Below are 20946 nucleotides of genomic sequence, written 5' to 3'. Positions count from 1 at the left end.
AGCTTCCCGCTCTTCCCCTAAGATGGAACTGAGTGCGAGTGCGCAGCCTTCAGAGAGGCAATCCTTTATGGTAGCACGTTCTTTCTGCAGTTTGCAAGGAGAGGCTCTGGGGACGGTTCAGAGAGTTGGAACTTTTTTTTTTCGAGAGGCTAGCCATATAGACGGAGCCTTCTTTATTTATTACAGACTGAAAGACTCTACAAGCCAACGTCTGCTTGGCTTTTCTGCCTTGGCCTCCCTCCTGAGACTCTCACACAAGCTCCTATGTGTCCTGCTGAGCCCAAACCGCAATGCCCTTTTAGCCTCCTGTGATGGAGTCCATGGGACACAGAGGTTACCTGCCTCAGTCAGTTCTCTGGGCTCCATCCTCAGAAACCGCACTGCTAGAGGGCATCATCTCCCAGATCTCCTGGCCTTGAATCTTGTGCTTTACAACAAGAGTCCATCCAGTGAACTGGGGTAGCTTTGAGTAGCCCAGTAGCCAATTACAAGGCTTTGCGGCAATGGCTTTTATTAGGCCGTAGGGACTGTGGAACACTTGTGTCAGCCTTACAGTTTTAATTGTTTTTCTTCTGTGAGCTGGAAAAGGCTGTGCATGTGTCCAGGGTGTTGACACAATGCTTTCTATGTGGGGCCCTTGGGAAGGAGGACTCTGAAGCATAAATCAAGTGCCTTTCTGTACCCTGAGATCCTCCTGCTGTGTCCCTGAGTGTCAGGCACCCCCTGCCAGTGACCAGGGAGCAGGTTGTTGTTTTCAGCCCCTGGCTTAGACATTTGCCAGTGGCACCTGGGACATCAGCTTACCACATAGCAAAGGCCACTGGGCATACTGATAGCATTCACCATCCGCTTCACAGCTTTGGCTGCTCGTGATGCTTCAGACTTGCAGATGACCACTGTAGCTAAACAGGGGCTCTGGGCAGACAGGAGGGGATCCGGAATTTTTGAATAGTTCAAAATATTTCAATGCACCTGTCCCAGACCCTGAATATACTTGGTTTTATTTTGATCCATCAGCCACGTGGGGGATGACATTTTGGGTGCTGAGGTGTAACAGTTCAGGATATTAGAGAGAAACATAGACTCTAGACATAAATTGTTGTAACTGGACTTCTGAGCCTTCAGGCCTCAGGGTACCTCAGTAACACTCGGTGTGCTATGCTGGGTAAGAGTTGCTGGGTAGCTACAGCAGGAAGCTCTGGCGAGCCAAAAGCTGGAAGCTCCTAGAGCAGCTGAGCAGTGAAAGGAAAAGCATGCCTTGTTCAGTTTCCAACTGTAACACCACCTTGGGGGTTAGCAACAGTTTTTTGAGTTGAAAGTTGGAGCTACTAGAAATCTTATAATGAGGCATAGAGTGCTTTGTCATTGTTGTTGTTTTTAAATCCCAGACACTATAAAGAAAGGAGAAATGGAGAAATGATGGTGGTGGTGGGTGGTGATGGTAGTGTGGGGTGTGGTGGTGGTGGTGGTGGTGGTGGTGGTTGTGGGGGTGGTGGTGGTTGTGGGGGTGGTGGTGGTTGTGGGGTGGTGGTGATGGTGGTTGTGGGGTGGTGGTGGTGGTGGTGGTGGTGGTGATGGTTGTGGGGGTGGTGGTGGTTGTGGGGGTGGTGGTGGTTGTGGGGTGGTGGTGATGGTGGTTGTGGGGTGTGGTGGTGGTGGTGGTGGTGGTGGTGGTGGTGGTGGTGGTTGTGGGGGTGGTGGTGGTTGTGGGGTGGTGGTGATGGTGGTTGTGGGGTGGTGGTGGTGGTGGTGGTGATGGTGATGGTGGTATGGTAACGGTGTGGTGGTGTTAACTGGGAAGTAGGAAAGAAAGACAATATAGACATGGAGGGAGGGAAGGTGGATAGATCGCAATAAAGATGTTTGAAAGATTGTAGAGAGATATTGTATGTTTACTTTTAAATGCACATATAATATTTTAAGCATATGTAAATACATATATAAATAATTTAAATGAAGTTACACCATTTGGGGTGGCAATACTCTCCTCAAGAACCATAGACTGTCTTACAACAGCTCAGTGCCAGGCATGGCAAAAACTCCCCTTGAGTTAATGGTCAGGGAAATTGAAGAGACTCCCAAGATAATATAGGTGACTGGCATTGCCCTGGGTTGCCTCCTACAACTTGAAGGTCAGACCTTGTTGCTGAAGTCACCATACACCTCAGATATAGGACTTACAGAAACTGGGCTGGAACTGACCCAGAGCCCACCTCTCTGGGGAATTAGTGCTCATTGTATCTGAGGGTGTTATTCAAACTGCCAAGGGAAAAACAAGTCTACAGATTAACCTAGCTGTAAAGGCTACAAACCATAACAATAGCTGGCATGGCAAGATATCCCCAAGGTGTAACAGTGGCACTTACATCTTGGGGATAACCAACAGCCATCCAGTTAGACTTAAGGCTTGCTCCATGGGAGGAAATTCATGCCTGTACTAAAAACCTAGCCACCTACCTGTGCCTGATGCAGCCATGGACCACAGAGGAGAAGCTACTACTGCTTACCAGTGTGATTGCCAGTGTGATTCCTAATTGCAGTCTAAGCACTTAGCTTCGTCTTCACAGGTACGTGTTGTTCCCACCCTTGATCAAAGAAGCTTCCTTTGTAGCACACTGAGGCCATTTCAGAAATCCACAGCTGGTCAAAAGGAAGAGAGCAACTGGCCCCGTCGTGGTCAACTCCTCTGGTACATTTGCAACGCAATCCTTACACCTAAGGCTAGTGGAACTCTGTAGAAGAAAAGGCAAGTGGAGCGTTATAGAGGAAGAAGCAGAAGGATTGTAAGAAGCAGAGGACTAGGACATCTGAAAGTATGACGGAAAAGCTGCACCCATGAAATCTCAGAAATATGGTTGCCTAAGCAAGACCTACACAATGACAGCACCGGTTGACATGACAGCATCGGTAGAGGAAACCTCACAGTGGGTCTTAATAGTCCAAATGCTGTGACCCTTTAATACAGCTCCTCATGCTGTGGCGACCCCCAAACACAACACTATTCTGTTGCTACTTCATAACTATAATTTTGCTACTGTTGGAACCATAACGTAAATGTCTGATATACAGGATTATCTGATGTGATTTCACAGGGTCCTGACACACGGCTTGAGAACCACTGAGGTGAAGTGCCACAGGCAGTTAATGGCTGCAGAGAGAGAATCTACCTTCTCCAGGGACAAGACCCCTGATGGGATATCCAAATCCAAGTGGTCAGCCCTAAAGACCCACACATATCAGCAAGCTGTATTTGTATGTCTGTATGTGTCATGTATGTGTGTGTCTCTGTGTATGTGTGTGTGTGTATAAAACAACATTTAAAAAAAGAGGTCATGGGATACAGATGGTCCTAGAAATCTACAAGTAGAACAATATGATAGGCAGATTTGGGCCCAGGGGTCCCGCTCAAACTAAGGCACCAGCCAAGGACAATACAGGAGGTAAACTTTAAACCCCTTCCCAGATCTAGCCAATGGGCAGAATATTCTCCACAGTTGAGTGGAGAGTGTGATACGACTTTCTCATGTACTCTGGTGCCTCACATTTGACCATGTCCCCTGGAGGGGGAGACCTGGTGGCACTCAGAGGAAGGACAGCAAGTAGCCAAGAAGAGACTTGATACCCTATGAGAATATACAGGGGGACGTAATCCCCCTCAGGAACAGTCATAGGGGAGGGGAATAATGGGAAAATGGGGGGGGGGAGGAATGGGAGGATACAAGGGATGGGATAAACATTGAGATGTAACAAGAATAAATTAATAAAAAAAATTAAAAAAAAAAAAGAGGTCATGATTTGAGAGAAAGTGTGAGACACAGGAGAATGTAAGGAGGAGAATTACGGGTGGAACTGATGTAAACACAGTATTTGTGTATGAAATTCTCCAAAAAATATTAAGAACAAGAAAGAGTTGGGGATGTATGATTGGGAAATTACCTGCATGGCTCCTATTACAGCTTCTCCTCCTTTGCCTCCCTGTGGTTGAGTAGAATTTGTTTTGCATTGGAGATTTGTTCTTTTTAACTTCCCAAAGGGTAACTGAAACTTCAAAGTCAAAAGCCTCAAAGGATGCCTACTCTAACAGTCTAAGGTCTCAAAGGACACCTACTCTAACAGTCTAAGACCTCAAAGGATGCCTACTCTAACAGTCTAAGATCTGGGGACTCAATTGTTATAATGCTAACAAACACCATAGCTTGAACTCTCACTGAAGGCCAAGGAGACATATCTCATAGCTATGGCAGGTGTGCTAGAATCTAGTGTCTTGGGGAAACCTCAAGCCAGACAGGTGTGGAGGCTGATAGCACCAGGCCAGAAGAATTGCTCAGGAAGGGGGAGATTTGGTTAAACACCATCCTCACCTTGTCCAGGTGCAAGAACAGGAGGTACAGAGGACCTCAGGCTGCACCTCTACAGTTCTCTAGGCCTGATAAAGAAGTAGATAGAATCCCCTAGTTGGTTGAGAGGTCAGAAAGAGAAATGCAACCATGATGTATCAGTCCAGAGAGCTTTACTCAGGATTGCCTCATGAGGTGAGAAAGTCTCTACACTTTCTTCCTCAATGTCTGAACCTCTAGCCCACTAACTTACTCCCCCACTCACCTAGAAAAACCAATAGTTCACTCAATGCTTAAAACTTGACAACATTACCTCCCAAGGGCCAAGATGATACTGCAAGAGTATTTGTGATTCATAAAGCCATTTTATGAAAAGATTAGATTCAGGAAGATTTTTGCCATATAAAACATCAAGCAACTGATTCATTGGCTTGAATTTTTTTTAATCAATTTTTTGAAGTCAGATAGGCACAATCTGCTTGTGGGAAGTGCAGTCAAAATTGCTGTGTCATTGGGCCAGTGAATAGCCATAGCTAGGCTCCACATATGAAGATTTAAGTCATGAAAGGAAGTCTGTTTGATTTTTCAAAGGGAACAGATATGTGATATGTGGTGATGGGGCCTGTCTATTCAGTTCTGAATGCACTATGCACTCATGCATTGTTTTCAATATTGTAATTTTCAAATTCAAGAGCATAGACACATGACTTTGAGATGGGCCCATCTGATCACCAAAGGGAAGAATCAGACTCAAAAAACAAGACCAGATGTTCGTGTGCATCTGCAAAGGGCTGGCTCAGCTGTGTTTGGTGGAAAGTCTTGCCTTAGTGCAATAACATACCATGGAATAAAACAAACTGGGGTCTGTAGCTCCTGTCAACCGAGGTATCTTGGGCAAGTACTTAATCCCTCCAAGTCTCAGTTTTATAATCTGTTAAATGTGTCTCCTTTTTATCTCTCTACTGGATGGTGCCATTATAGAGATCAAAGGGCCCTTGGTAACTGTACATCAAGAGTTCTTTATTCGTATTATTCACCTATATAATTATGGATTTGGATGAGGTTTTTATCTTTGAGATTACAATCACCAAGAATGTTCCCATTTTTAAAATTCTACAGCCCTTGGACAGGAATAGTTCTTGCATAGTTCAAACCACCCAGCTAGTCCAAAGGACCATGCTAAGGCCAAACATTTCTGTTTCTTCTTGCTACTGTAGCCATAGTAGAATCTTGTAGAATGTCCCTGGACATTTAGAACAGAGGAGCTCATGGTCTATAGAGGTGGTCTGGGTCATTCTTAGTGAGTTACGCAATGAACCATTGTAGAAAGGGGAAGACAGGCCATACTCAGCCAGGAATACCTCAAGCCTTTAGCTGACTAGGTGGAGACCATGGAGTGGAGAGTCATGGGGTTTGCGGGTGGGGGGCTGATCAGAGGAGGAGGAGAGCTGAGCTCGTGTCTCTCAGGCACTCAGACCACATGGAGGAAGCCCTGAGCAATCATTGCCCATGTCTGCAGTCCATTGTATCAGAAAGATGGAAGGTGCTCTACTGGGGAGGCACACCTACAATCCTCTTTTAAAAATAGTTTATATACTTCATGTGCATGCATATTTTGCCTGCATGTATATATGTCTGTGCACTACATGTCTAAGGGAGGCAGAAAAAGGGGTCAGATCCTCTGAGACTGGAGCTACGCACAGTGGTAAACTGTCATGTGGTTGCTGGGAATTGAACCTTGGTCCTCTGGAAGAGCAGCCAGTGGTCTTAATGAAGGAGCTATCTCTCTAGGTCCTCCAACCTCCTTTTTATTTTGCTTTGAGAGAGAATCTGATGCTGGGAATTCACCCTAGAGCCAAAGTGGCCTTTGCACTTTCCATCTTGTCTCAGCTTGGCCGAGTAGCTGACGAGAACAGTATAGGCATAGCAAGATCCACAGGCTGAAACCCTGCCGCCTGAAGGGATGGGGTTCACTAGATGACATCATAAAGATGGGAGGATCTTGAGTGGGATTAGTGTCTTTTGGAGACTCAGGAGATAGTCACTCTGCTCTTTGTCATAGTATGGTACAAAGCACTGAAATATATGATCCCGATGAACAGCCTGCCGGAGCCAAGCTGTGGTGCCTCTGATCTCAAACTTCCAGCTTCCAGAGTAGAGAGAAATATACTTCTGCTCATTATGAGCAACTCAGTTCCTGTCATTTTGTTATAGCAACCTAAGTAGATTAAAGTGGGGTCCCAAGATGCTTATACAATAATATTCGAGGAACACCGATTGAATAATTCCCTTATACTGCCTTCATAAAATGAGAATGTTCCAGAAATACCTGTAACCACAATGTGGGAATGTGGGCTGAGAGTTACCTAGGAAGAAAGTAAAGTTGTGGCCTTGCTTCATAGTGGAGACTTTTTAGCTCAGTATCAGTTCGAATAAATTTGGGGGTAGAGCACTCTTTAAGGTGCTGCCTGTGTCACTCCCATCCACGTGACACTGTTGGCCACAAAGGACAATGAATTAAAATTTCACCATCTCTTGGCTGCTAGTGAGGGCATGGGATAGATGCACAAATCTTGCTTCATCCTTGTAATCCATCCCTTCAAAGCAGTCTCACTCATACTGAGCCAGGAAAAAATAGAAGCGAAAAAGGAAACACCTTCCATGTATTAGGGAAATGCTCAACCAAGAAAGCAGAGCAGAGAAATCTGGCTTTAGTCTCGTACTCCTTTGTGAGAAGTATTGTCCACCAATGAAATGAGCCAATTCAAGCCAAATTAAAGTGTAAAGGCAGGTTTATTGGGAGCAGCTCTTAGGTAGGTTCACAGATGTCAAAGGGGAGGGTCAGTGGAGTTGCAATACAGAAGGATACAGAGAAGTGGGGTGGAGGTGGGAGCACACAGGGAGAAAGCATATGCGCAGAGAGACAGAGAGGAGAGAAGCAATGCAGAAAGAGGGGTGAGGAGGAACCAACGCGTCTGAATTATATATAGTGAAGAGCCTCTGGGGGAAGAGGAGGACCAGCCCCTGGACTAGAAAGTTCAGGGTAGAGGGCAGGGCATGCCATCCATGCCCTGTAACAAGTAGAGACTGAGGGGTGCTGGGAGAACCTGGAGGCCAGGTCCGCTTTGGTTAAATAGCCACCTCAGCCGCTTGTCCCGGTTCTGAAGCCTAAACACTTCATATCCAAATTTTAAGTCTTCGAAATGTTTTTCCTACGTGTAAAACAACCTACTGGTTGGTGGCTCTTGTAGACCACAGCCTGGGTCAGGTTGTCAGTGGATTTGTTTAATTTTAAAATTTTGTTTATTTGTTTGCTTATAATTCATTATTAGTGTATTTGTGTACGAGTGTGCCTGGCCATGAAGCTCATGTCCATGTCTGAGGACAGCTTTTGGTTCTCCCCATTAACATGGATTCTGGGCATCTAACTCTGGGTGTCTGTCTTTTGTAGTAAATGCCTTTGCCCACTGGTCCATTGTCTGTGGATTTATATGCGCCTATCACAGAGGAGGAGATGCCCACACAGAAACCCTACATGGAGTTTCACCCAGGAAGCTTGCAGCTCAGTCTCTGCCACCTTCACAAGTCACATTCTGTGGAAAGCCAAAAGTCACCCTCCCCTCAATAGCTGTTGCTGCCAGGTGCCTTACGGGGGACAGGGGGGCTCTCCAGGACTTACCACAGAGAACTCTGTCAGTGTGGAAGCTTTTTCTCTGTGTCTTGCCATGTCTCCCATCCATGCTCTTTCACTCTTGATGGTTCCACTTGACTTATAGTTAGGAAAGCTAAGGCAGATCACCATATTGGCAACCCTGCTGGCCCTGGATGAAGATGTGATGGAGGTTAGATTGGACAAAGCCACGAGGCCAGCTTCCTTGATGTGCTGCTCTTAGACTTTCTGCCCATTTGCTGTTACATGAGGGATGCTCCTTAAAAAGCTTAAAATCTTTGTTCTAATTGTTGTCCCTATTTTAACAGAATAGATGTCTGTTTCACCCTCCCATGGGGATGGTCCTGTGACTCACGTACACACACACACACAAGGTGACCTCAGCACAAGCCCCTGAACAAAGTTGTATTGAGCATACACTCAAAGGCAGGGAGATCTCTTGAGGTAAAGGTACTTATGCTTAGACAGAAAAATAATACAAAACATCTTCTGAGTAACGAGAAGGCTCCTGGCAAAGAAATGTAAAACCATTGGCTTCCACCCCTGTAGCATCACACTGCTTGTGAGGGATACAGGCATTCATTCAGGCCCCACCTCAAACCCTCGGAGTACGAGCTGACACTTCCCCAAGGTTTCTTGCATATGTCTTGGAGGTGGAGGCCCCGTCAAATAAGAGTGCCTACAGGTGTGCAGCCAAGTGCTGCCAGAAGTCACACTCTACCACCTCATTTCCATCATGTCCTACAGAGCAGTGGCTCTTTCCACTTGGGGCAGCTATTTCATGAGGGGATAGTTTTATAGATTGTGGCTATTATATTTGTGTATATCATGCATGATTCCGACTTTCAAAGATCTAAAATATAATGCATGTCCTTCCAATAAAAAACTCTGATGGCAACAGAACTAGGATGACTGTTGAGAGCTAACTGGGCCTTCAAGTGGGTCAGTCACCTTATGGACATCAGCTTTTCCCATGCAAGCGTGAGAGGAGCCAACCTGCAGAACACCCCAGAAAGACAGCATTGTGGCCAGGTGACTAGGCGAGACTGGAGGTTGGAGGTTCTTGCCTGCCCATGAGACTACAAGAAAGAATAAGTACTCATTCCACTGAAAAAAGGCTGTTTTCTCTGGCTAGGTGATTGGAACTGACAACTCTACCAAGAATTCAACACAATTACATTCAAGACTGAGTGGGAACTTCTTTATAATCTGATTTCATCCTTAGGCTTTTGAATGAAAGATGGCTGGAGTGACAGGGGGCGACCCTACTTTTCAAACTGTCTCCTCTAAACTCTGTGAGAACTATGGTACCTTCTGAGATCTTCTCACTTTTGCAGACTCCAAGCTTGGCTCAGTACTCTGGCCTAGTCGCCTTGACTACTTTGATCACAGGTCCTTCAGTACTCTGACCCCAAATCCCCCTGTTCAGTGTACCATGGGTGAAGTGGCTTTCAACCTGTGTGCTGCAACTCCTTTGACAAACCTCTAGCTCCAAAAAATCTTTACATTACAACTCATAACAAAAGCAAAACTGCAGTTATGGAGAAGCAACGGAAATGGTTTTACGTCTGGAGGTCACCACAGCATGAGAAACTGTACTAAAGGGCAGTAGTGTTTGGAGGACTGAGAACCGCTGGTTAAGGATGAAAGCAAAGCTATGCGCTGATGTTCAGCCCTGGGAACCAGTTCCTGCTTCTACTGCTAGGAAGCCCTGAGCGCTGCTCACGTTACCTGTGACTGAGATTTCTCAACTCTGAAAGGAGTTTAAGGTAGCCTATCCTTGTAAAGCTCCCTTACTGGGTTCTTTTAGGTTAACTGGATGTACTCCCTTTGCCTAAGAGAGCCTACTTAGGGGAAGGAAGGAGTGTGCTTCGTGGTTTCCTAGGAGTCACAGGCTATGACAGTGGAGAAGACATAGTGAAGGTCATGATGGCATGAGTGTGTGGCTGAGATTTCTTCATGTGGCACCAGATCAGTAGGGAAAGGGCGATTGGAACTGCCTTCCATTAGCCAGGCCCCCTCCTAAAGACTTCACGGTCTCTTAAAAGAATACTGCTAGCTGGGGACCAGGCATTCATATCATGAGTCTGTGGGGAACATTTTAGACTCAAGCTGTAGCAATGAGGTACTGACTGTGCAAGTGTCGGTCTGTGTGTGTGCTCAGGACAATAGCTGGCACACAGTCCCTTAGGGTAGTATCATCTTTACAGTTTCAGACCTCAAACTAAACCTTGCACATTTTCTTCCCCATGAAGAAAAAGGAAGCACTAAGAAATTGCATCTATTCCTCTCTCTGCCCAAAGTCATGGCATCTTGGATCCCTCACACAAAGGAAAGTGATGAACTTTTGTTAAGTATAGACCTGGAGTGCAGGGGGTGGGGGTGGGGTAGGGTGGAGGGCCTGAGACTCCCTGATGTATAATAGGACAAGGTGACTTCTCCAGTGAACTCAGGGGACTGGACCATTCTGTCCACAGACAAGGAAGAAAGGAGAAGGGCTTTTGTGGAGTGCTTGGTCTGGGCTGTGAATGTCTCTGCTGATAACCACCCCTGGCTCAGTTCGCAGCAGCCTGCCAACAGTAAGTTCAGCCTGAGGTCCATTTCCATTGGAGTTGGCAGTGCAATGTTGGCTGCTGTGGCTTGTGATAACCCCAGTGTTTCCCTGAATTCACTACTATCCTGCTCTCCAACCTGGCATCGTGCCCTCAGGAGTTGACTCAGCACCAGAGCCACAAGAGACAACAAACGAGGAGGAGGCCAGGTGGCACTCAGAGGAAGGGGAAGCCAGCTATCTGGATGAGGCCTGATAGGCTGTGAGCATTTGGTGAGGGACGAGGTCTCCTTCTGTCACAAGCCTAGGGGAGGGGAATACTGTAAAAGAGGGAAGGAGGGGGAACGGGAAGATATAAGTGAGGGGACAACAATCAGGATGTAATCTGAAGAAATTATTTTTTTAAAAATGAGGACTAGATGCTGAGAGGGAGAGCTGCCTTCACTACAGGATGGGCCAGCTCCACAGTGGTGCCAGCTCCACACACCTACACTTGTTTACATCTGCACAGGAGTGCCTCTGCCTTTATCAGAGTCTCACTTCTGCTAAGCTGATTCTTGAGACAGTGTCAGGAGGCAGCATCAGCTTAGCCCTTAGGTATTGGTTATTGTGGTGATTAATACTGATGGGCAAGAGAATCGCAGAAACCCACAACTAAACACCTTAGTCCACGGAACTGCACAGAATAATAAACAATATGGAAAGAACCTGGCAACAGTGAACCACTCAGAATCTAAACTCAGTCAAAAACCCACATTTGCTTTCAGGAACGAATCTGAAGAAAAACAAAACAAAACAAAATACAACCAAAGTCTTGTACAATGAAAACTTTAAAAAAAAAAAAAAGATGAAAGATGGGATTTATTCTGGCTAGTCTTGAATAAGCTTGAAATAAGCAAGACTCATCTTTGATGACAGGGCCTCAATTGAGAAAATGGGCAAACCTGTGGGGTGTACCCTTGATTGACTAGAGAGAGCTCAGGTCCTTCGGGAGATGCCACCCTTGGCAGGACTGGGTTCTGGATGCAGTAGGAAAGCAGGTTGAGCAAGCCCTGGGGAGCATTCCCTATGGCCTCTGCCTCAGTTCCTGCCTCATGCTCCTGCCTTGAGTTTATGTCCTGACTCCCTTTATGATAGACTGGAACTGGGAATGTTAAGCTAAAAGAAACCCTTTCTTCTCCAAGTTGCTTTTGGTCATGTGTTTTATTATAGCAATAGAATCCCTAACTAAGACAGTATTTTTTATTTTATTTTATTTTGATTCTCATGGGAGAGGTTACGAAAGAGCTGGCCCTTAAAAAACAAAAAGTAGATCATTTTTGATTGATGCCCATGTTGAGCAATTATGAACAAAAATTCCTTACTTGGGGCAATGTGATGGTTCAGTGAAATTTGTGTAGCCCAGAGGTCCAAGACAAAGTAGAGAGAACAAAATACAAACCTCTCTCAGAGCCAGGACAAAACTTAGTGTACTTACCCAAAGGTCTGTGTTGTGCGTGCATGCCTCTGCCACAAGAAGCTGCGAAAACCCCAAATGCTTGATTCTCCTTCTATTTTACGTGTACATTTAGTAGCTAGTGGAGAACAGAGGACAAAAAAGATGGCAACTGGTGTCTCCTTTTCAGAATAGTGTCTTCAGACATATTCTCAGTTCTAGGTCTCATCCTATCTGTCCATATAACCAGTGACCTGGGGGAAAACGTATCAACATTCTCATGACATTCCAGGCCGTATGATCTGGGGGAACATGTATCAACATTCTCATGACACTACAGGCCGTGTGATCTGGGGGACCATGTATAGGCATTCTGGGGCCTCTACAGGCCATGAAACACCTGGAAAGACCGGAAGGATGCTGAGTGACTAACCTGAGTACAAATTGTTGACTATTTGTCCTGTATTTTTGTTTTTAACAATTACACTATCTCTCTGATATTTCTACAAAGCTGAATGAAGTCTTTACTTAGGGAGCATTAAGAATTCATGAAGAACTACCATTTAATCATGTTTTTTATGGGTGGATCTGTCCTCAGACTGAGATCATAGGTACTTCTCAGTCATCGTTAGCCTTTTAGTCCTGGAGACTCTGTGAGTGCATGCGTAGCCCTCCGAGTAGACCTGTGTTGTTGTTCTACTTCAAGGATCAAGATCAGTTGCATTAAACTTTTAGTAGTTGAGTGAGGCAGGAGCCCTTCTGGATAAACTCATGCTAACACATCTTCAATCTAACTTCTGCTTTTGATTGCACCTAAACCCTTCCTGGTGATCGAGTGCCAGGGTGCTAGAAACAAGACTGTAGCGCCAGTCTATAAGCCTAGCCCTTGGTTTCTTCAGACAGGGTCTGGCTGTGATTATTGGGCTAGCCTCAAACTTGCCTCCCAAATCCTAACGTTACAGGATTCTGTCCATCATGTTTATAATGCCAGCCCAATTTATTCTAAAGTGTTCTATCTGCCGTCTTTTCTTCCTGAACTGTGACTTCAAACTTGGCATCCTCAGTATGGTGCATTTGAATTGAGCATGCTCTGGAATGTACCCAGGTCAGAAGTGCTTTCTTACATGAACGCTGATAGGCTCCCCAAATAAAACCTCCATGCTTACTTTAAAGAGAGCGCTGCTTTAAAGTTCTTATTCGGTGACCTGCGTGCTCTCCTTACCTATTGTAAGCCACAGTCTTTCTCCACTCGTTTGTTGCTGGCTGGATCTAAGTAGACTTCACTCTCACCATATTCTAAACCCAATGCATTAAGTTATATAACCTGTTAGAGTAGCACCGAAGCCTTATGAAGAGAAAGCTAGTTCCTTCTGGCCAAAAGAATGGAGTCCACGTCTGTGAGAAGACATGTCCTTGTCTCCTCTCTCAAGAGTTAATCCAGTTTGGCCTGTCAATCATCTGGCCAAGGGACCACCAGTAAGAAAGGCTGACTCTTCTTAGGCTGTGCTAAAGAGAGAGGGTGAGCAATTATCCCTTTAGTGAAATAATTTACAGCTTTCCTGTTCTGAGAATTTTCCCTTAATCTCCAACAAAATTGTCCTCAGGATTCCTTCTAAGTCTGTTCTTAAATTGTTCTACTAATAAGACCAGGGACCCTGAAAGAAAGTGGACCACAACTTCCCTTGTAACCTGTGGCACCACAAATGAGACTCCTCCAAATTTTCAGAGACTCTATAGATAGAAAAGACACTGCCAACCAGTGTAAAAAGATTTATATTCTAATTCCTTATTATCCTCACCTCCATCATTTGAAATACTTACATGCATGCATGGCCTCCTAGCAACCAGACAAGAATGTCTCTTCTCCAAGTGCTAACAATGCATTTATGATATTGAGCCTAGAGTGGTCTTTAAGTAACTCAATTATTGCCTGAAACAAGACCCACTGTTAATTTTGACAGGTTGAAATCAGTATTCTTTCCATGCATTTTTCAAATGCCATCACTTCAGCACTTTGCATAGCCAGAGGTACATTTCGTAGCCAAAGGCTCCCGGGAGCCCATAGAAGGTCATGGCTGAGAATGAGGTCTTGGCAAGGAGCCAGCAGCGCCCCACCCTTGGCAACACTGAGCTGGCACTGGCTACTGGTCGGGTCTTGAATCCACTAGCAGGACCTAATCTGCTCCTTTGTTCTCTCTTGGCTCGTGCTTCTATCCGTTGCTTCAGTTCTTCAGTTTGTGTAAGTCACCCATCCTACCTTTATTTCTGTTACCGGACAAAATATTCTTCCAAAAATTGATGCAGAAAAATCAAGGCTCCACAGACATGCTGATTGGCCAACCCAATGGAAACCTACACCTGTCATTGAGACTCTGCTTCTGGGTGACTCTAAATTGTGTTGTGTTTACAATTAGAGTCAGCCATCACACCGTGTTGAGTGTTTCTAATGATAACATCTTTTTTTTTTTTTTAAATGTATATCTAAAATTTGTCACAGCCTGAACATGCGTCGGATAAGAAGAAACTTTTTTCTTTTTTTCTTTTTCTTTTTTTTTTTTTTTTAATTTTGTGAGAGTTATGTAAGGTTGTCTTCTGTGACTTATTTCAGGGACAACTCTCCCAGCTCACTTTGGCATCCAAGTGGGGCTTTTAGAAAAAAAAATCATTCAATGCCAATATAGAATCTTAAAAATAGTATAGAAAAAGCTGATGTTGGCTAAATGTGTCCAAAAGTGTTTCTGTCTGGCATCCTTCCTTTGTGTAGTAGGACCGTAAACTGCAACTGCTCATTGGCAGACATCTTGGAGGCACAGATCGGATGCAAACCAAGGTCATTGAGAGTGAAACTTTGTTTTTGTCACTCTTTGCTTAAGGTTGTCTCTGCTTTTAGGATGAAGATCAAAGCCCTCAACACACCCTGCAAAGCCTTGCTCGAAGCGCCTCTGCCTGCCTCTCTGGTGCCTTCTCCACCTCTTTCCCTTGCCTTGCCTCTTCTATCACTCCCCCGCCAGACAGCACAGTTCTCTCAGCTTCTACTTACACCATTCTCACTGCTTTGTTGATATTCTGCTCCTTAATCAGTTAAGCTCGCAGAGAAAGTTCTCAGGAAAGAATTCCTAGAATTTTTGCCTGGAGCGAATTTCCTGCTGAACACGCCGTTGGTGTCCCCTGTATCCTTCCGGGTGGCATTTACTGATTTTTGTAATTATATACTTGTGCACACAAGGGGGGGTTGTGTGCCCTTCTATGCCTGCTATGCAAACGGGCTCAGTGGGTGAAGGGGAAAGCAAGATTGTTTGGTTGCCTATGGGATGTCAGCTCTCTCTCTGGATCAAGTCAAACTGCCCAAGACTGCTCAGCAGCCTAATATTGTTGCTCCTTTGGGGGCACTCATAAGAAGTTTCAGGGTGCTGCCTCCTACGACCTTGCTCTAATGATCCAATCTCTTCATGATGGAGCTGTGGCTGGCTTTATTGCCAAGTGTGTGATAATGAATGTGGTACAATACACAGCCCTGGTCGTTCTCTTGGAAGTGGAGCTGTCTTAAGGAAGTCGGCATTGCACACTGTCCCTGTGGGTGTCTCACGAGAGCTGGTTGTCAACGTGCAGGTCCTTGGTGCTTGACATTGCCTTTTACGGAGTAGATTAAGTCCTCAGGGCCTGGGGTTCAGTACTTGGAAGCTAACTCACATGTAGGTAATAACCACATTCTATGCTATTTTATTAATTTCTAGTCTAACATCAGCTCCTCTGCCTCAATTGTTTATGTAAGAACCTAATGGAAAGCCATAGAATCTCAATCAGAAGCAGCTTGGTCCCCCGTCCCACCTTGCTGTAGTTGCCCTGGCATTACAGACTCAATCAACCAGACTTGTCATTATACGAGGTCTAGGGATAAGAACCCAGGACCTCCTGTTTTTGTGAGAAGAGTTTTATATAGTGAGCCAACTCCCCAGCCTGAGATTTCATGATTTTTTTTTTTTTTTGTCAAAACAGAGTCTTGGGAATTGTAATTCAAAATTGTGATATGAAAGAAGCAAAAGAGGGCTGGAGAGATGGCTCAGAGGTTAAGAGCACCAGCTGTTCTTCCGAAGGTCCCGAGTTCGATTCTCAGCAACCACATGGTGGCTCACAACCACCTGTAATGAGATCTTGTGCCTTCTTGTGGTGGGCAGACACACGTGTGGGCAGAATACTGTATAAATAATAAATAAACCTTAAAAAAAGAAAGAAGCAAAAGAAAGCAAACTTTCTTCATAAACTTAATACAAAAGAACACTGGCATCTTGTCGTGGTAGGTACACCTTGTAGTCCCAGCATGCAGGGGGGAGGTAGAGACAGGATGATCAAGTTTGAGGCCAGCCTGAACTACGTAGTGAGACTGTCCCAGGACAACACAAACCAAAGCTGTAACCTTCCAATTCTGGAGATCTGGTCTCCCAAGTGCAACATTTGCTTACAATTCATACTGGACACGGTATTTGAATGAAGAAGATGTTAGTTTCTGCTTAGAGGAAGGAACACAGCACTGTATGGACAGGGACTCTGCCTCACTCAGCTGTTGGAGTTGGGAGGGACCAGGGAAGTCAGGCAATATGTAAACGAGTAAGTAAGCCAAGCATAGCACATTCTAGTCTCTTACTTCATTGGCAGGAAATAAATAGAATGGGGGTGACTGGGCATAGCTGGCCAGGAGCAGGGGACACTGTTTATACAAGTTGGCCAGGCAAGGTTGGGACTGTCCAGGTGACGTTTTAGCAGAACTGGAGGAAGAGAGGGAGCAAGCTATGTGTAAATCCTGAGAAGGAACATTCTAGACAAACAGCCAAAGTAATGACCTCTATAGCAGGCCGGGGCCTCCTGTTTCTGAGGATGACGAAGAACAAGTGTGCAAGTGGGAGTGTGCTAGACACCCAGGAGGTGGCGAGAAGCAGAGCAGCCATAAAGTTATTGAAAGGATACTAGCTCTTGTTTTTAATATGAAGCCACAGGAGTGGGTGAGTTACAGCCTGATGCATTCATTGATTGGTTTATTCACTGGCGTTTACTACGGCACATTGCATGTACAATACAGTCAATATGTTCGTGCAGCATGTAACCACCACATGAGAGCAAAAATGATTTGCATCTCTGTATGTTGATCATTTCTATATTGGGAACGCCCATCCCTTCTAATGATTCTGAATTATAAGTTATTACAATTGGTAGTATGTTGAGTGTAGCCAGATCTATTGCCTCTTCCTTAACCATGCTAGTCTGTGCTCCCTTACTTCTGTCCTTCCTATTCTCCAGTGACCATGAAGTCACTTCTGTCTTCTATGAGATCAGCTTTCTTGTTCCCACAAATAACACAGGAAACATGCTATGTGGCCCCCTGTGCCTGAAGGTGTCTATCATTAGAGAAATGAGTAAGAAAATGTAGTATATGTTCACAGTGGAAGGTTCTGAAGCCACAAACAAGAATGAGCTGTCATTTGCAACAAGATTAATGGGATGGCCTGGCTTTCAAAAAGATCACGCCGGTTGTTGTGTCTAAAGAAATGAGGATTGGAGTGAGGGTGAGAGTGGGAGTGAAATAGGCACACAGGAGTCTACTGTAGTCCAGGGAGAAGCATGCATGGTGGCAGTGGAAGGGCCAAAGCTGTCACATTCAGGAGAAGCTGGGAAGGGAGAACAAGGGAGGGTACAGGTGTTAAAAGCTTGGACTGTTAGAAAAGTAGCTGCTACTTAATGAGAACGGCACATGGGAAGTGAGAATTAGGGGCCAAGGGATGGTACTAGGGAGTTGAGCTCCAGTCACTGAACCAGAAAGAAAAGTCACACAGCCACCTGGGTATTTGATTCTGGAATTTAGGATGGATCACTGAAAACGTCTCATTTGAGCAACAACCTGAACTGAGCTGTTCCACATGTCTTGGCATTGGTGTGCATGTATCTGTCAGAAAGGTCTTCGCTAGGCAGTGGGAACCCCTACAGCTACTAACGGGCAAGCCCTTTGAAGGAGAGGATTTGCCCTGTGCCCATTTTCCTGGGACATAGGATGCAGCATGTTTATAGAACAATCTTACCAGAAAAAGAATGTGTGAGCCCTGAGACATTTTAGTTTTGCATCATTGATTAATATGCATAACTTCAGAAAGGGAGGTTTGGGCTTGTAATTTCAGTCCAGGGACAGCCAGTAACACTGTTTTGATCCGAGGCAAGGCAGAGTGTCATAGCAAAGAGAGGGCGATTAGATCAGAGTTGCTCAACTCACAGTGGCAACCGCTTCTTGGGAGGAAGTGGCAGCCAGGAAACAGAGCTGAGTTACAAGGACGCCTGAGACAGTCATAACCTTCAAAAGCATGCCCCCAGTGAGCTACTTCCTTCCTAGGTCCCTGCTCGCAACGGCCCACTGAGCTATGGCTGCATGAATGAACCAGCCCATTCATGAAGCTCGGGTAAGAATGTAATGCTGGAATCTAGCCTCTGCTGGGGCCACAGCATCTGCAGCAACCTTTCCCTTTCAGAGACCGAGACACTGTGAGTCCCTAGCTATTAGACACACATCCCTCAGTAGTTCTCACCTGGGGACTGAGTCGACATCAAGGGGCCCATGGCACATCCTGCTTTCCAGCTCCTCCCCACTTCCTGCCTGGGAGTCAGAGAACCTGGCTGCTGGCTCTTGGTGACGACCTCCTCCATCCTCAGGAAGAATAAGAGGTTTCCTCCTCAGGCATGTGGGTTCTGTCTCTCTTCAGAGACCCCACCATACTGTTCCTCATACTGTCTGTCTGCCATCTATCCTGGGCTTTGGGGCCTTAGCCTTCCTGGGAACCCTCACCATACTGTTGTTCCTCTGTCTATCCATGGCGTCAGTAACCCTTCTAACAGCCTCCTTATTTCTCAGTAATCTGGCTCAGTGTCTCTTTGAACCATCAGCTCCATCCAAAACCTAGCAGTCAGAACACACATGATTCGATTATCTTTTTTTGTAATGGTTTTTTTTTAGACAGGGTTTCTCTGTGTATCCTTGGCTGTCCTAGACCCACTATGTAGACCAGGCTGGGCTAGAATTCACAGCACTCTGCCTGCCTCTACCTCCTGAGAGCTGGGATTAAAGGCATGCGTTACCATACCTGGCCCATCTTTTAATGGTGAGATGGAGGAGCTAGGAACCAAACCTTCAACACTGGAGCCTTCTAAGGAGATAATTTATATCCAAACTGTAATGTGTCCTGATAAACAGTGAATCTAGCCACCCAACATATCCAGAGTTTTTAATTGCTAAGTATAAGAAAAATATACATGTTTTACCAAACCTAGCAAATATTTTCAAATTTCAAAAACTGTCATGTAATTTGGATAACAAACTCTCAAAAGAAGCCAGCAGGAATACTTGTGTGCTGAAAAAAGAACAAACACTCCAATGACATCCTATACTCAGATGCATTTTTAAGTAGATTTTTATAGAGTTTGTACTATATTTTAGACATAGAAACATTGTAAGAGGAAAAAAAATGATAATTTAAGAAATTATCTCTACCCTCAGGAGACTTTACAATCTAATTTACCAAGCTAAATTAATTTAACTGAAACTGTAGTGCAGTGCACGCTTCAGTGTGCTTCTGTCTGTTTCCCCGTGCCCAGGACCTTACGTCACTGTCCCGCTATCCAAGGCAGAGGAAACAAGAGGAAAGAATTCTCTAGAAGGGAAACAAAATAAGAAGAGTCTCCGCATAAAACAAGCGTCCGGTTTACAGTGAGGAGGCCTTGCTCACGGCTTCTTTGCTCGGGACCAGACCGACAGTTTTCTGTTTCCCCTCTTTGTATTTCAGAAGTTCTAGATCATCCTGGTGTCTGGGTGTGGCCCCTGTGCCCACACGGAGCTATCTGGGTGCCTGCGTTGGTCCAGGACTCAATGAATCAGGATTCCGATGCCCATCTCTGGCCCCTCCTGCCTCCATCTCTTCATATACTCTAGGAAATCAAGTCCACAGTCAGGAACTTAGACATTAGGCCCAAATCATGCGATCACTGTCTTTAGGAAGAAAGAATTGCTTACAGTTGGTAACAAGTTACTCACGTTTTAAAAGCTCTTTATGTTCTGCACTCCACCTTCTTCAGGCTGAGCCTGGCATAGCCCTCCCTCCCTCTAACCTCTCACAGGCAGTTTCAGAGGACTCATCGGTAGGTGTTCCACCCAAGCAACCGTTAAGTCTCAGAATATGTAGTCATGTTTGAAAGTTCTTTGCTTACATGTTTAAATATTTCTTACTATGGACAAAAATGTTCCTGCTCATGAAAAAAGAAGTATACAGGACCAAGGTGATAGCTCAGTTCTTGCAACTCAGCATGGGGTCCTGGGTTCAAATGACCAGAATCCATATAAGAAACTGGGCGTGGCCCAGCACACTCCTTTACTGGGGTGGTGGAGGGAGAGTACGAGGACAAGGTGATCACTGGCACTTGCTGGCTGCCAGCTTAGCTGCAGGCACAGTGACAGACCCTCTGAAGGGAATAAGGTAGCAATACAGTAGGTCAGCCTGTGTCTTCCACTGACTTCCAAGCATGTGTGCACACATATATGCACATATTGTATATACATGTACATGTGTGTACACATGTGTACATACATATACACTTGTATGTGTGTGTACACATGCACAACACATATAACACACAGGTGCATATATCATACACATATACAAAACACATATGTACACATACATATATACATGAGCATGGGTCGCTATATATGCATGTGTTTTTATACACACACATACATATACCAAACATATTTCATACACACATAAACACACATGCACACATGATACACATACATATTCTTTTCCCATGGCTTGAGACACCTTTTATTGCACTTCGGTGTGCATGGCCAGCATCAGCAGCTTCTGTCACCTGACACTCCCAGCTCTCTAGTGTTCTGTTTAGACAAAAGTCAAAGAAGACAGCA

This window comes from Acomys russatus, chromosome 9, assembly GCF_903995435.1.
Source record: "Acomys russatus chromosome 9, mAcoRus1.1, whole genome shotgun sequence".
Classification (NCBI taxonomy): Eukaryota; Metazoa; Chordata; class Mammalia; order Rodentia; family Muridae; genus Acomys; species Acomys russatus.
This window is presented reverse-complemented; position numbering follows the sequence as displayed.